General features: G+C 49.1%; 1 long non-coding RNA gene across 2 annotated transcripts; it reads right to left on the reverse strand.

The window, feature by feature from the left end:
* Positions 1-6,089: 6,089 nt before the first annotated feature.
* Positions 6,090-9,265, reverse strand: LOC107182881. Of its 2 annotated transcripts, none has more exons than XR_001513640.1 (2): positions 8,149-9,265; positions 6,090-6,860 (listed from the first exon to the last, which is right to left on the reverse strand). It is a non-coding gene; the product is annotated as an uncharacterized LOC107182881 (long non-coding RNA). The 2 variants fall into 2 exon arrangements; XR_001513641.1 differs by having other exon boundaries at positions 6,090-6,857; positions 8,149-9,261.
* Between the last annotated feature and the right edge of the window lie 3,034 nt (positions 9,266-12,299).

The raw sequence follows: 12,299 nt of genomic DNA on the forward strand, positions 1-12,299 counted from the left end.
CAAGGATGGGAACTCCAAGCTACTCAGGACAACCCATTCCCTCTGCTGAGCGCTGACGACCTCAGCTTCCTCTGTGTCTGGGTGGCCATTGGCCCAGCTCTGGCCTTGGGACATATGAAAAGTTGTGCTGAGGGACTCCTGAAAATGATCAGTCTTCCCTGTCTGTGTTTGTGTGAGAATGATGCCTGGACTGTGGCAGCTGTGTTGAAGTGAAGAGGCAACACCAACAAGCTGTGGATGGTGGAGCAGGAATAAATAAAGGCCTGGGCATTAGTGATACCATGGAGCCACTGCCCCAAATTCTGAACTGCACCCCTCCAGGCTTCTCCTGTGAAACAAGGGATGACTTTTCTGTTGAAACCAAGACTAGTGAAACATAGTGTGTCTTGTAGCTGAGTGAATCGAACCTGATACAACCATACTTCTGCAGAAAACTTGCTACAAAGCAGACTCTCAGCAACATTGCAAAGGAGATCTAATATTCAGCGAAGGTGAAGGGATGATAATGGGAAATTAACTCCACAGGAGCAGTTGGAGAGTCTCTCTTGATGAGAAAGGACGCTGACAAACTGGTAGGAGTCTGGCATAAGGAGATTGTCCCAGCATCCTCATGAGGGGATAGCACCACTTCATTTCACCTCTCATTTGATAATTGATTAACTCCGTGCCAGCCTGAGCTAGATCCTGGGGATGGAGAGGCAGCAGGCTAAGGTAGGTTGTTTGCTGCCCAGACTTTGGAAGATGCTCTCACTTCTTTAGTTGGGAACTGGTGGAGTGAAAGCACAGAAAGGCTGAGGTGTTTCGGCCACATGTTCCTGACAATAGAACCACACAAGGAAAAGCAGAGCAGAGGAGAGAGGTGACTGGCATGACCACTGGGCCCAACCGAGCCTGTGCTGCAGAAGGTGGCAGAGCACCTCAAGTTCAGACTTGGTTCCATGTGCTAAGATCTAGCACTGTGTGCGCCCTTTGGTTCAGATTTCTGCCCCCCCACCCATGGCCTCTGACTCCCACTTTGGTCTAGAACAGCCTACAGCACCTGACCTATTGGGGGCTGTAAGTACCTCAGAGGCTCTTCAGAACTCCTGCATGAAGGCAGCTCTAGAAAGTCGGAGCATAATTAACTGAAAAAACTGAGAACACCATACTTGGCAATGGCAATTGAAGTACCTTTGACGGAGCTCCACTTCCTCTCCTGTCCTTAATGAGGGTAGCTGTAATTAAGAGACATTAAAATCTGGCAGTTTCATCCTCTTGGACAGATCAATTGTAATTCAGACAACATTGGTACCAGTTCTCAAAACCCATCTTTGTAGCTCAGAGCGCTGGAGCCTGGAATGATATACAAAGATAAAAACAAGTTGCTCTTGAGTTTAGAAAGGGAAAACATGAGATCATGACAGGTATATAAAGAGTTAAAAAAAGAAGAAGAAGAAAGAACTGCCTGCAGGTCCTCAGTATGACTAGAATATTTAGGAAGATGGAGGAAGTGCTGAGTCATGGCCCAGGCAGTGAAATTACAACATACCAGGAAGTGACAGAGGGGACAAACCCCCAGACACTTGGAGCTCAGGATGCCAGCAGGCCTGTTCCACTGCTGTTACAAGGGAATGACAGGAGCCTTTGTCATTTCTTCTAAGGCCTCTCTCAGACTGACTCCTTGTCATCATCCAGAAACAAAAGAGCTCAAGGTGCCCTCAGGTGGTGGTCTCTATAGGTCATGTTAACACTTCCTGTCCACGTGGGCCCTTCACTGTGATCATGTCCCAGACTCTCTTCACTAAGAACCTATAGTAAGTTGAATGGCAGCCGCCAAAAGATATATCTACATCCTGACCCCAGAACCTGTAATATGACCTCATCTTGAACAAAGGTCTATTCAGAGGTAATTAACTTTAGGATCTCTATATGAAGAGATTATTCTGGATTACCCAGATCATCCCCAAATCCAATCATGGTTGTCCTTATAAAACTCAGAAGAAGAGAGACACAGACATAGAAGAGAAGGCCATGTGAAGACAAAGACAAAGACAGAGATGGGTGTGATGTGGCCACAAGCCCAGGGATGCTGGAGTCAACAGGACCTGGAAGAGATAGGAAGTATCCTTCCCTGGACCTTCAGAAGTCTCATAGGCCTGCCTTGATTTCAGACTTTTGGTCTCCAGAGCTGTGAGAGAATAAATGTCTGTTGTTTTAGGCCATGCTACACAGTTGGTGGTGTTTTATTATGCAGCCCCAGGATGGCAACAGGAGCCACTCCCCACCCAGGAGCCAGCAGAGCAGAAACACCTGATGAGTTGTTCTCTGGGTCTCCCCTCCTCTGGAGTGTGGAGAGGAAAGGGGTCTCTGTCAGGCCCTTAGCTCCAGACATCCCTCCTTCCTGGGTAGAAGCAGATCTGAGACCAGACACTGACCATCCACTCCAAAGCTGCCAGGAGTGCTCGCAAAGGCCAAGGTCTCACCTGCACTCATGGAACCAGTCAGGTCTCTGACCATCCTGGTTGGCTAACTGCTGTGTTTAAGGTACTGAGCACGCTGAACCCCAGCACAGAATATTCAAGGGGCCTCAATGTGAGCAAGCAGCTTGTTCCCACCTCATGCTCATTCCTGTGACACTCCTGAATGCTGAATCCATGGCCCAGACTCATGTCTGTCTCAAGATCATCACTCAACAAACATTTGTGCAACCACAGTCTTTAAATGCTATGTAACCCTACTCAAAGAAAAAAAAAAAAACACAAACTATGTGTACCATTGGCACCTTAAGCATAAAATTGGGGCCAAAAATCCAAGTGGTTAAATCACTGAGGTTTTAAGTTTTCAACACACATAAAGGTGATTTAAAAATCATTCTTCACACTATTTTAAGTGTTTTCTAAAGCCCAGTTTGTTCTTTTTGATGACCAGCTGACTATAGGTTTCCTGCGTGGTCAGGAGATCCTCCACTTGTTTCCTGTCACCTCATACACCGAATTAAAGGTTGAGGGGTGCTGCCCCTTTAGACGTGGCTAGGAGACCCCTTTATCTCACCTTCTTCCAAACACCTGATTAACAGCAAACAGAAGAACTCTACACAGAAACCACTTCACCTTTGTGCTTTGTTATTTATTGATGACGTTCAGTAAACAGAGAAAATGAAATATTAAGTAACTACCTATTCTGAGAAAAGAATTCCAGAACATTTCATGAATCCTCAAATAAGATCAAGAGGATGATATGCCAACCACAAAGTAACTCAGATTAAAACAATAAATACTTCACTTCATCATGGCTTTAGCATTAAAGTATATTTCCCACAATGTCTATATGTTATTCAGATATTACTACATTTTCTGAAGTCATTTGTATTGATTTAATACTGTTTTGCCCCAAAACTGACCCTTTAAGGGTATGGCCATGACTCATTAAGGCAATTAATTCTTCCTCATTCCCCCCATGTGCTGGTCACTCCACAGGTGTAGGGACATGCAGCAGAAAACGTTCGTCCAGGCACACAAGTGGAATTCTCATTGAATGTTTTTTTTTTTTTAATTTATCATCAAAATGCATCCTTCACCAACAGATACCCAAGTCAATTTATAAGAGAAAAGCCGATGGGCTCATTTGAGAATAAACACAGTGGTGGAGTTCTCTGACTGCTGGAAACCGCCAAATTGGACTCACCAGTTGCCACAAAGGACCCGTTTCTGCGGGGGTTGGGGATGGGTGGGTGAAGTGTTCCACTATGTGGATGCTGAGAGTCACAGGAAGTTATCAGGAACAGGGAGGACAAGGCTCCCTCCCTCCATCCTCCCTAAAGCCTTCTCCTGGCACCCACTTTGGTAGAGTCTAAGGGAGAGAGTGCCAATGCAGATAAGGGTTTTGTAGGACCCTGATTCACGCAGCATAAGGTAGAGGGAGGGCAGTGTTGAAGCTGAAAGTCAAAAGCTAAATATCCGGCATATTCCTCTTTGTACTATTTCTGCCTTGTACAATAGTCTGGTGTTTGCCTGTGTTTCACTGAACTGCATGATTTACCAAAGACACTTATCTTAGGCTGTCCACTTCTTATAGTGGTCCTCCACAAATGTTAAGGAAATACATTTTTAAAAATTGTATTAAAAGGGGTGTGGGGCGGAATCAGGAGCTCCTGACAGCTGCCTCCTAGCCCTGACTGCTGCAACACAGTCCCCTGAACCTGGGGGCACGGGAGCAGAGGGCTCCGAGGGTTTGGGGAGGAGGGTGAGAAGGAAGGTTAGGTCAACAAGTCTGTCTGCCCCTGCCCAGCATGCAAACTATGGAACTGGGATCCCAGGTTATAAGCCTGGATTTATTATCCTGTGGCTAAGTGACTTTAGACAAACCACTTAACTCAACCCTAGAGATAATGTCACACAGTCTTCAGCTTGTAAAATGATCACTGATGCTTTCCACCACCTCACCACCACAGAGATAATGTGTTTGCTGGCAGTGAGGCACAGGCGCTGATGAAAGACAGGGTCAGACTCAAATTCTTCATTTTTATGGCACTTCTTTCTTGGCCAAAGCCTAAGGTACATACACTACCCCTGGACCTAGGACCCAGGTAGACTGGTAGCACATGCTTAACTACTATAAGCTTCCTCTTTTGTGAAACCTAGGAAAGGGGTTTAACTGATACCTTTGGCATTTTTCCTGTGGTGAGTAACATCAGGAGTGCAATGGTGCATCTGCTCAAGGGACAATGCCCTCCTCCATCCAGAGTGTGGGTCTCTCCTAGAAGCTTTGGATCAATGCACTGATGGGCCCTTATTAAAATGTGACTATTCCCTGTATAGGAGTTTAAGTTCACACATATCTGTCAATTAACTGTACGTCAAATTAGGAGCTGGGATTAGCCTGCTATCAGTCAGCTTATACCCAACAGAGGGGGACCAGAGGCCATGTGGGTTCTTTTGGAGGACAGGGAGAGCCCCAGAACATGGAATAGGTGGCCTGGAAGAAACATCTTGGCAGCCTTGAGCAGCATGAGGCATTAGGAGGGGCTCTGAAACTGGGGGCTAGAGAAGGGTACTGAGAGGAATAGAGGCTGAAGATGGGGAGCTTCCTGGCCTTCTTTTTGGTCGTGGCGTGTCATGTTCTCAAAGCTGGTAGACAATTGGGGGCCAGGAGCCCTAGGCCTCTCTATCCAGTTTTTCTTGCATGAGGCCAGGAGTGAAGGAGCTAGTGCAGCCAAGAGCCCTGAACTCTGGAGCAGCTCTGTAGACAGCCTTGGGTAACAGTAAAGTTCAAGGTGACATTTAATAAAAAGCAGCCTAAGGACTCCTGAGTCTAGGGATGTGTTAAGTTTCCTCCCTTAGACTCACCCCACACCCAAAATTATATTTTTCTATAAGGATGGTTATGGAGAGCGCTGGTAGACCCAAAGGGTTTTCAGAACATTTGAGAAACTTTCTCCTGAAGTCACTGTGGGCAGGTTGTCTATTGGGCATTTTGGGTGAGTTGATGTCCCTTCAGTGAACAGATTTTTGCCTATTGACCAGTGACTTCCAGTGCACACATTGTTAGAAACCCTGAATACATGAAACTTTCTATCTAGGATGTTGTGTGGGCGACTATTTGCCAATGGATGTTTTTAAAAGGTATTTCTAGTAGGTAGCTTTTATCTTTAATAATATAATTGATTGAGGGCTGATAGGAAGTCATGGGAGATAGAACACTGTTTGGTCTAAATTTCAAATAGCTTTGGAAGAGCTCAACATAAATATGCCATTTAGTATTTCAGCTTCTTCCATCCCACACATTTAATTTCCTTTGAGGGTTTTACTAAGAAATCATCCTTGCATTGGCTCAGATCTGAGGAGTGGGTTATCGCTCCTAAGCTATTATCTCATCCTTTCTGCTTCTTACTGTCACTTGTTATTTGGAAGACTATGTGAAGTAAATTCCTATATGTTTCAAATATGTATGCATGTAGATCTGGTTCTTTGGAAGAAGGATGTCACTGTAACTGTAACTGAATATGATTAAGTTTGTGTTATAATTTTAATCATTACTGGCTGTAAAGCACCAATTTCAAAATGCACAGCTATGGTAAAAATCAGAGTTTCTAAGAAAAACACAAAAAATAATTCTTATCAGTGTTGCATTTTTATTTTATCCCATTCCTACTTAGGTGAACACCACACTAGTATTTAACATTTATGGGACAATGGTGACCAAACTCCCAATTAAAGTAAATGATTTGATTAATGAAATATTAATGAAAATGACAGTAAAATTTAACCAAGTGGATTTGAGGTGTTCTTATCTCCTATTCTCAACTCAGTGAGAGGGTGAAACCCTCTCTGCCCCTCCCCTACTCCCCCATCATGCATTTCTCCGCTGAAATTCCATCATGCAGGGGTAGAAGAGTCTGTCCATCACCCGGGATAGAGGAGGAAATGAAGCAATCTGCTTCTGCAGCAACAGGACCACAGAAAATACAGAAATCCTGTTAGATTTCCAGCAGGTCACACTCCCCACTTAAGGAGTCCGGTTATAAACTTTGCATTAGCTGCACCAATTGTTGGGGTTACCCAGACATTCAATTTCAGAGCTTCTCAGAAAGGAGGGCATGGCTTGGGATTATTTGCTCTTGCTTACTGAAAACAAGAGGAGGTAAAAATTCTTCCACAGTTTAGAAATTAAAGGTTAAGGTCAAAGTCTGGGCCATGGTAGCCTCTATTTCCATAAGTTTGATAACAATGAATGTCTTCCTGCTGCCAGTGTGGATGCCTCAGGGATCCAGATGAGCTGGGTTAGAGTTTTCCTGAAGGGTGCCCCACTTCAGTGCAAACACTAATCATGAAATAAGTCTTCATATAGACAGCTGTCATCTTGCACTAGAAAAAAATATGCTGCTGAAAGCAAAATGAAATAAGTTTAAAAATAAACTAGACTTACACGACAAAGTTAGAAGTTATTAATTTCTAAAAGAAACATGTGCACATAACAAACATAGTATTTTTTTTTAGTTGTACAGTGGCAATTACATACTCAAAGAGTTAAAATATAAACCTTAATACATGCCTACACTTAAAAGTACTGTCCTTAAAACACAAGTTCTTATCAGAAGTCTGCATGGTTCTTGGCAAACAAGACATTCTACCTTTTAAACAAATAATTCATTAGGTAATTAAATTCAAGTGAGATTAATTAAATATACACTGCTGTTGAATCATAATTTCTATGCAGTCTAGTTAAAGATGAACAATCTCTTATTCCTGACAAAAAGAAAAAAGCAAGTAAAAGAATTCCCTGGTGGCTGGAAGGATAGATTTACACCCCTCACCTCCCCACCCCACCCCACCCCCGCCCCCAGAGGTCATTTCAAAAAGATATAGATGCCAATACCTCCCTGAGAGGTGGTGGGGGAAGGGGTCCTCCTGTCTGGAGATTCCAGAAGTTTGAGCTGTATGCTCTGGGTTCCATTGAAAGGACTTTTGGGATCAGGCAGGAAGTCACTCACAAGGGCCCTCGTCGGGTGCTTGGTTATCTGTATGCTTGTCCACAACCCGGCATCCAGGTGGGAGCCCTGCACATATTCAGCCCATGCCCAGGAGGCCCCAAGCTCAAAGCGCTGGAGGCCAATGCTGGCCCAAAGACCCCAGGACTTGAACAAATTGAAGTCAGTTGTCTCCCATGCAGGTGGCCAAGCTCCCTCCAATGGCATCCGGAGCCACAGCCAGGACTGTGCTCAGGGGGCACAGAAGTCCCCGCTGGCTTTGATCTTGGAGTCCCAGCTACAGAGAGCTGACAGAGAGCCCTGCTTTCATTTGTCAGACACGCGTTTCCTATTGCTGCGGAGGAGGCAGTACACCTGTACTGCCAGCATTTACAACGCCTTGCTCCGGGATGGCATTGATTTGGGAAGGGTGAAATACAAACGCAAACTAATTAAACACTGCATAATGGAGCCCTACAGGAACACCGGAGAAAAACAAATAAACACGAGTGCAGCTGGTGCAGCGATGGTACCTCTGCCCTGGAGCAACCGTCTGGTGACATCAAATTATAAACCCCGAAAACTCTCACATTGTCGCAGTTGATCATATTGGAGCACAATGGAAATGATCTGGTTAATTATGGGGAGGTTTATAAAATATTTACGTGCGCACACACATGTAATTCACTTCCTCCGACACTCACCGGGGCACTGCAGGCCGGGCCACTGCGTCCCTTTCTCTGCCTTGCAACGGTGGGAAACCCCCGTGGGTTGGGAAATCTCCAGGCTCCCAGGCACACTTTGCGCACCAGCTCACCTGCCTTCCGCCTTCCGGGGAGCCAAACCCCACTCTATTGAAGCACTGCTCCCAGAGTCTGACCATCCGTGTCCTTTGCTCTGGGCCTTTTTCCGTTTCGTGTTTTCCTGGAGCCTCCCGGCATCTCCTCCCGCCTGCCCCACTTGACTCTTCCCTCCGCGGCATGCCCCTCTGGAAGTGGGGGTCTCCGCAGTGTTGCGAGTTGAAGGCGCTACTCTAGGTCAGGATGCTCCAGAGGCGTCATGGACACGCCTCCCCCCACCCCCAACCCCCGCCCCCAGCTTGGCGTGGCAGGAGAACACTGTCTGGGCACCCAGGGGTTGGGCTGAGAGGACCACCGGATCATTGCATCCAGCCGACCCTCTGGGCACCTGGGTTACAGCTTCGTGCTCCTTGCAGGTCATTGCTGACTGTTTGGCACTCGCCTCGCTGTTGCTTAGCCCGTGGCTTCCTGGGTCCTGCAGGAGAAAGGTGCAAAGTCCTAATGAGTATTTAACAAGAGTCATAAATCGCTCACATTGGGGCGGAGGGCCTGGCGGGGTCTGGAGACCTGGGCCAGTCAAGGCGCCCGGCCCGCCATCCGCACAGCAAAGAACGGCCATTTGAACGGCAGGCGACGGAGGCCACAGCACTGCCCGCTGCACCCAGGAGGGTCTGCGTTGCCGTTCTCGGTGTTGAAGGCAGGTCCCCGCGGTGGCTCCAGGGAGTGGGCAGCCCCCCTTGAGCTGTCTCCTCTTCTTCAGACCTAGGTCGTTGGAGCTTCAAAACAGTGAATAATTATTTTATAATAAATAAAATTGTAAATGAGGATGCTGTTTGGTTTGTTTAAATTCATTCTTATGTAAATACACCACGGGTTTGTGGTGGGAAGGAAGGGGAGACTGCACTGAGAAGCTGGGGACAGAAATGGATGCTCTTTTTCAGAGTTCTGATAGCAACACCCTCCTGTTTAGATAACTACCCCCGTCCCAGCCCCAGAAGGAGCAAGTCAACTTTCCACCAGGTTTTCAAACCAATTTAACAGTCAACTTGATTCAAATGCGCTTTGTTCACCAACCCTCCCTGAGCCCCACCCCCACTCGCCAAGGCCTCAAGGCTTCCTCCCCTGCCCACCACAGCCCCTCCCAGCTTCCCTCCTAGCTGAGGTCCGCACATTACATGCAACCCTGTGCACCCATGGGTGCCTCCGAGGCCCACATCCTACCAGGAGCGCACCAAGAATCCAGGCTTTCCAGCTAGAAAGTCGGGGTCAACTGCTACTGTGGAGCTGGGCTCGGCGGGCCATGCCAGCAACGGGGCCACCTGCCAACGAACGGCCCAGGAGTGGAGGTCCTTGAGGAACACTGAGCACCCAGACCCGCCGGGACGCTGGCCAGGCGGAGCTCCGATCAGATCACGCAGCGACCCCTAGGTCTCCTCTGCACCGCTGGGCGGCCCTGCCTCTGTCTCGGTGATGGCGGGTGACAATAGGAGGGAACCGCTCCAGATCCGTGGTTGGGCCGGCTGGAGGGATCCCGTGCCAAGCGGCAACAGTGGCTGAGGGTCCGAGAAGCTGGCCTCTTCCAGCTCCCTCACCCAGAGCCACACTCTGGAGGCCATGGGTTTTCAGACAGTGGGACGCTGGAGCCCCACTCACTACTCATCTTCCTCCAGTGCCCGAGGGTGAGCAGGACCCAACTCCTCCCTCCTACTTGCCCCGCAGCACTGAGGCCAGCAGAGGGATGGCTGGACCCGAAAGGGTGGAACTGGTGAACTGGACCTGGATGAGGAGTACAGTGAAGTCAGGCCAAGGTCCCTGGCATGAGCCTCTCTCCTGGCTTGGCACCCTGGCCTTCCTCAGCCCTACTTAGTCACGTGATGATTAAAACTGAGTAGAGGGCTTACTTTCCGGAGGACAGGGTCCTTGGCAAAGCTGAGCCACCAAGTTCTCAGTCCTTCTCTGCCCCTCCCCCTCTCCAATATGATGCTTTGGAGGCAGTTTTCTTACAACTTCCTAATCCTCTTTGTGGAAGTTTTCTGAAAAAGGGCCAAAGAGAAAGAAGGGAAGAGGTGATCTAAGTCACCAGGGTCTGCTAGGATCCCAGCCCATAGCCTTGGGCGGATGGCCACATTTGCTGCTCTGGCACCTTTCCATGGCTCCCTTGGGGCAAGTCCAGTCCTTTCTAATTCTAATTTCCTCAAGCTGGTTTCCACAGGGGTTTTCCCCACTCACCTCCCAGGTGTCTCCAGGAACCTACAATCATCTCTTGACCTGAATGGAGGTAATACATGCAGAGCATGGTGGGGAGGCATTGCTGGGCTGGTGAGGGTCAGGACAAAGCTTCCTCTGATGGCCCCTCCTCCTCCACGTTCTGATAGCTACTGGGTGCCGGATGTCAAGGTGGACTTTTGGGGGTAAGGTGGGAAGGAGATGATCAATCTTGTGGCTGGATCCTGACACTGTTTTACATTCCACCTCATTCTCCTGGTCACACAAGAGGGCTTATCTCACCGGTGTTTACCTGTTGCCCTGAAATGTGACACTGGAGTTTGCTAAAGGGAACAGAGGCAGAGCTGGCCCTTTGGTTTGTTTTGGATGCTGGGGAGAAGGGGTTGGGGTGCCTGGAGGTGGGCTGGGGAATAGGAGAGAGCTGTGGTTAGGGACTTCCCAGAGCAGGAGTGCCAAGCGCCTACCCCTGCCTCCAGAATCTGTCACAGCAGGAAAGGAGCCCAGGCAGTTGCAGGGTATTTCTGGAGAGCGCTGGGGCTCCTGGGGTGAAGATGGCGATAGCAGCATGAAGAAGAATAAAGCCTGACTCTGAGCCGAGAAATTACAGCCTCATTACAGAGCTGGTGATGACATTACTATTATGGGCAGTGGCTCTGTGTCTATCCTCAGACCCCAAAATGGAGAAACGGGAGCCATCCCAATGCTGCCAGAGTCCCTGGGCTTCCATGATCCCAGCCGTTGGTGTCCAGGGTACGGGTGGCCCAGGTCACCTGCAACAGAGTATTCTGGGGACCAAGCCCAGATGTCAGCCTCAATCCCACAGCTCCAAACGGCACAAACGGAGTACAACGCCAGAGTCCAGTGAATGAAATTCCTGCAGATTCCACCGGAAGCTGGGAGCTCTGATTGCTGCGTGAAAGATGCGGTGCAAAGTGGCCCAGTAGCCCGGACTGGTACCCTGGACACACTCCCCATCTGGGCCACGGGAACCAAGCCAGCAAGTAAAGCTCAGTAGCTGCCTGCCCAACCTGTCTGAGCAGGGGGAGCTCAGGAGGACCTTGCACTTGGCATCCATCCGAGCCCTAGAGCGGCCAGGCCCCTGGCCACTGGGAGCCAACCAGCAGTACTGGGTCCTGTCTCATAGGCTCTCTCTTTCCCCAGGGCAGCGGGTGGAGAGGGACGTCCTGTCCCTGGCCTGGTCGCCTAGCCGCCTCAGGCGGGTGTGCTCTTCTTAAGTTTACTTCCTGCACACCCAAGGGACAAAGGAGGGGCGCCCAGGCCACTTGGGCTTTTCTCATCACCACTTAGGGCGCCTGGAATGTTTCCGTTGCGCTGCTGTGATGCAGTCTCTGTTAAAAGGTCTCTCGCCCCCAAGAAACCGCTACCATAGATGGCATCTGCTTCCCCCAGCAAGTGGCTTCTCAGCTAGGGTTCCCTTTCGCAAAGTTTCCACAATAGAGAAAGGTTGCAGAGTTTGGCCGCTTCCCGCTTCTCCAAGTACAGCACGGTCGGTCATGTCCATATGACTTAATACCTAGTGGGGGCCCCTGGGACGCCAGAGCGCATCGGATGGCACGCCACGCCGGGTTAGTGGCACATGAGGGCACCTGGGTGCACTTCTGCCAAAGACTTCCAGGAAAGCAAAGGCAGCTCCAACTTCCGAAGAGAGGCCGCTCCCGGTCGGCTGGCTGTCACCGCGCCGGGCCAGCCCCTTCCGCGGAAAAGCAGGAGCCTAGATGTTTTTATGAAACAGCAGACACACCTCGGCTGCGAAACAGCAAACCCCAGTGTCCGACAACTGTAAACCGGTGTCGACAGGTTGTCAGACA

Source organism: Myotis davidii, unplaced genomic scaffold, assembly GCF_000327345.1.
Source record: "Myotis davidii unplaced genomic scaffold, ASM32734v1 scaffold135, whole genome shotgun sequence".
In the NCBI taxonomy this organism is placed as follows: domain Eukaryota; kingdom Metazoa; phylum Chordata; class Mammalia; order Chiroptera; family Vespertilionidae; genus Myotis; species Myotis davidii.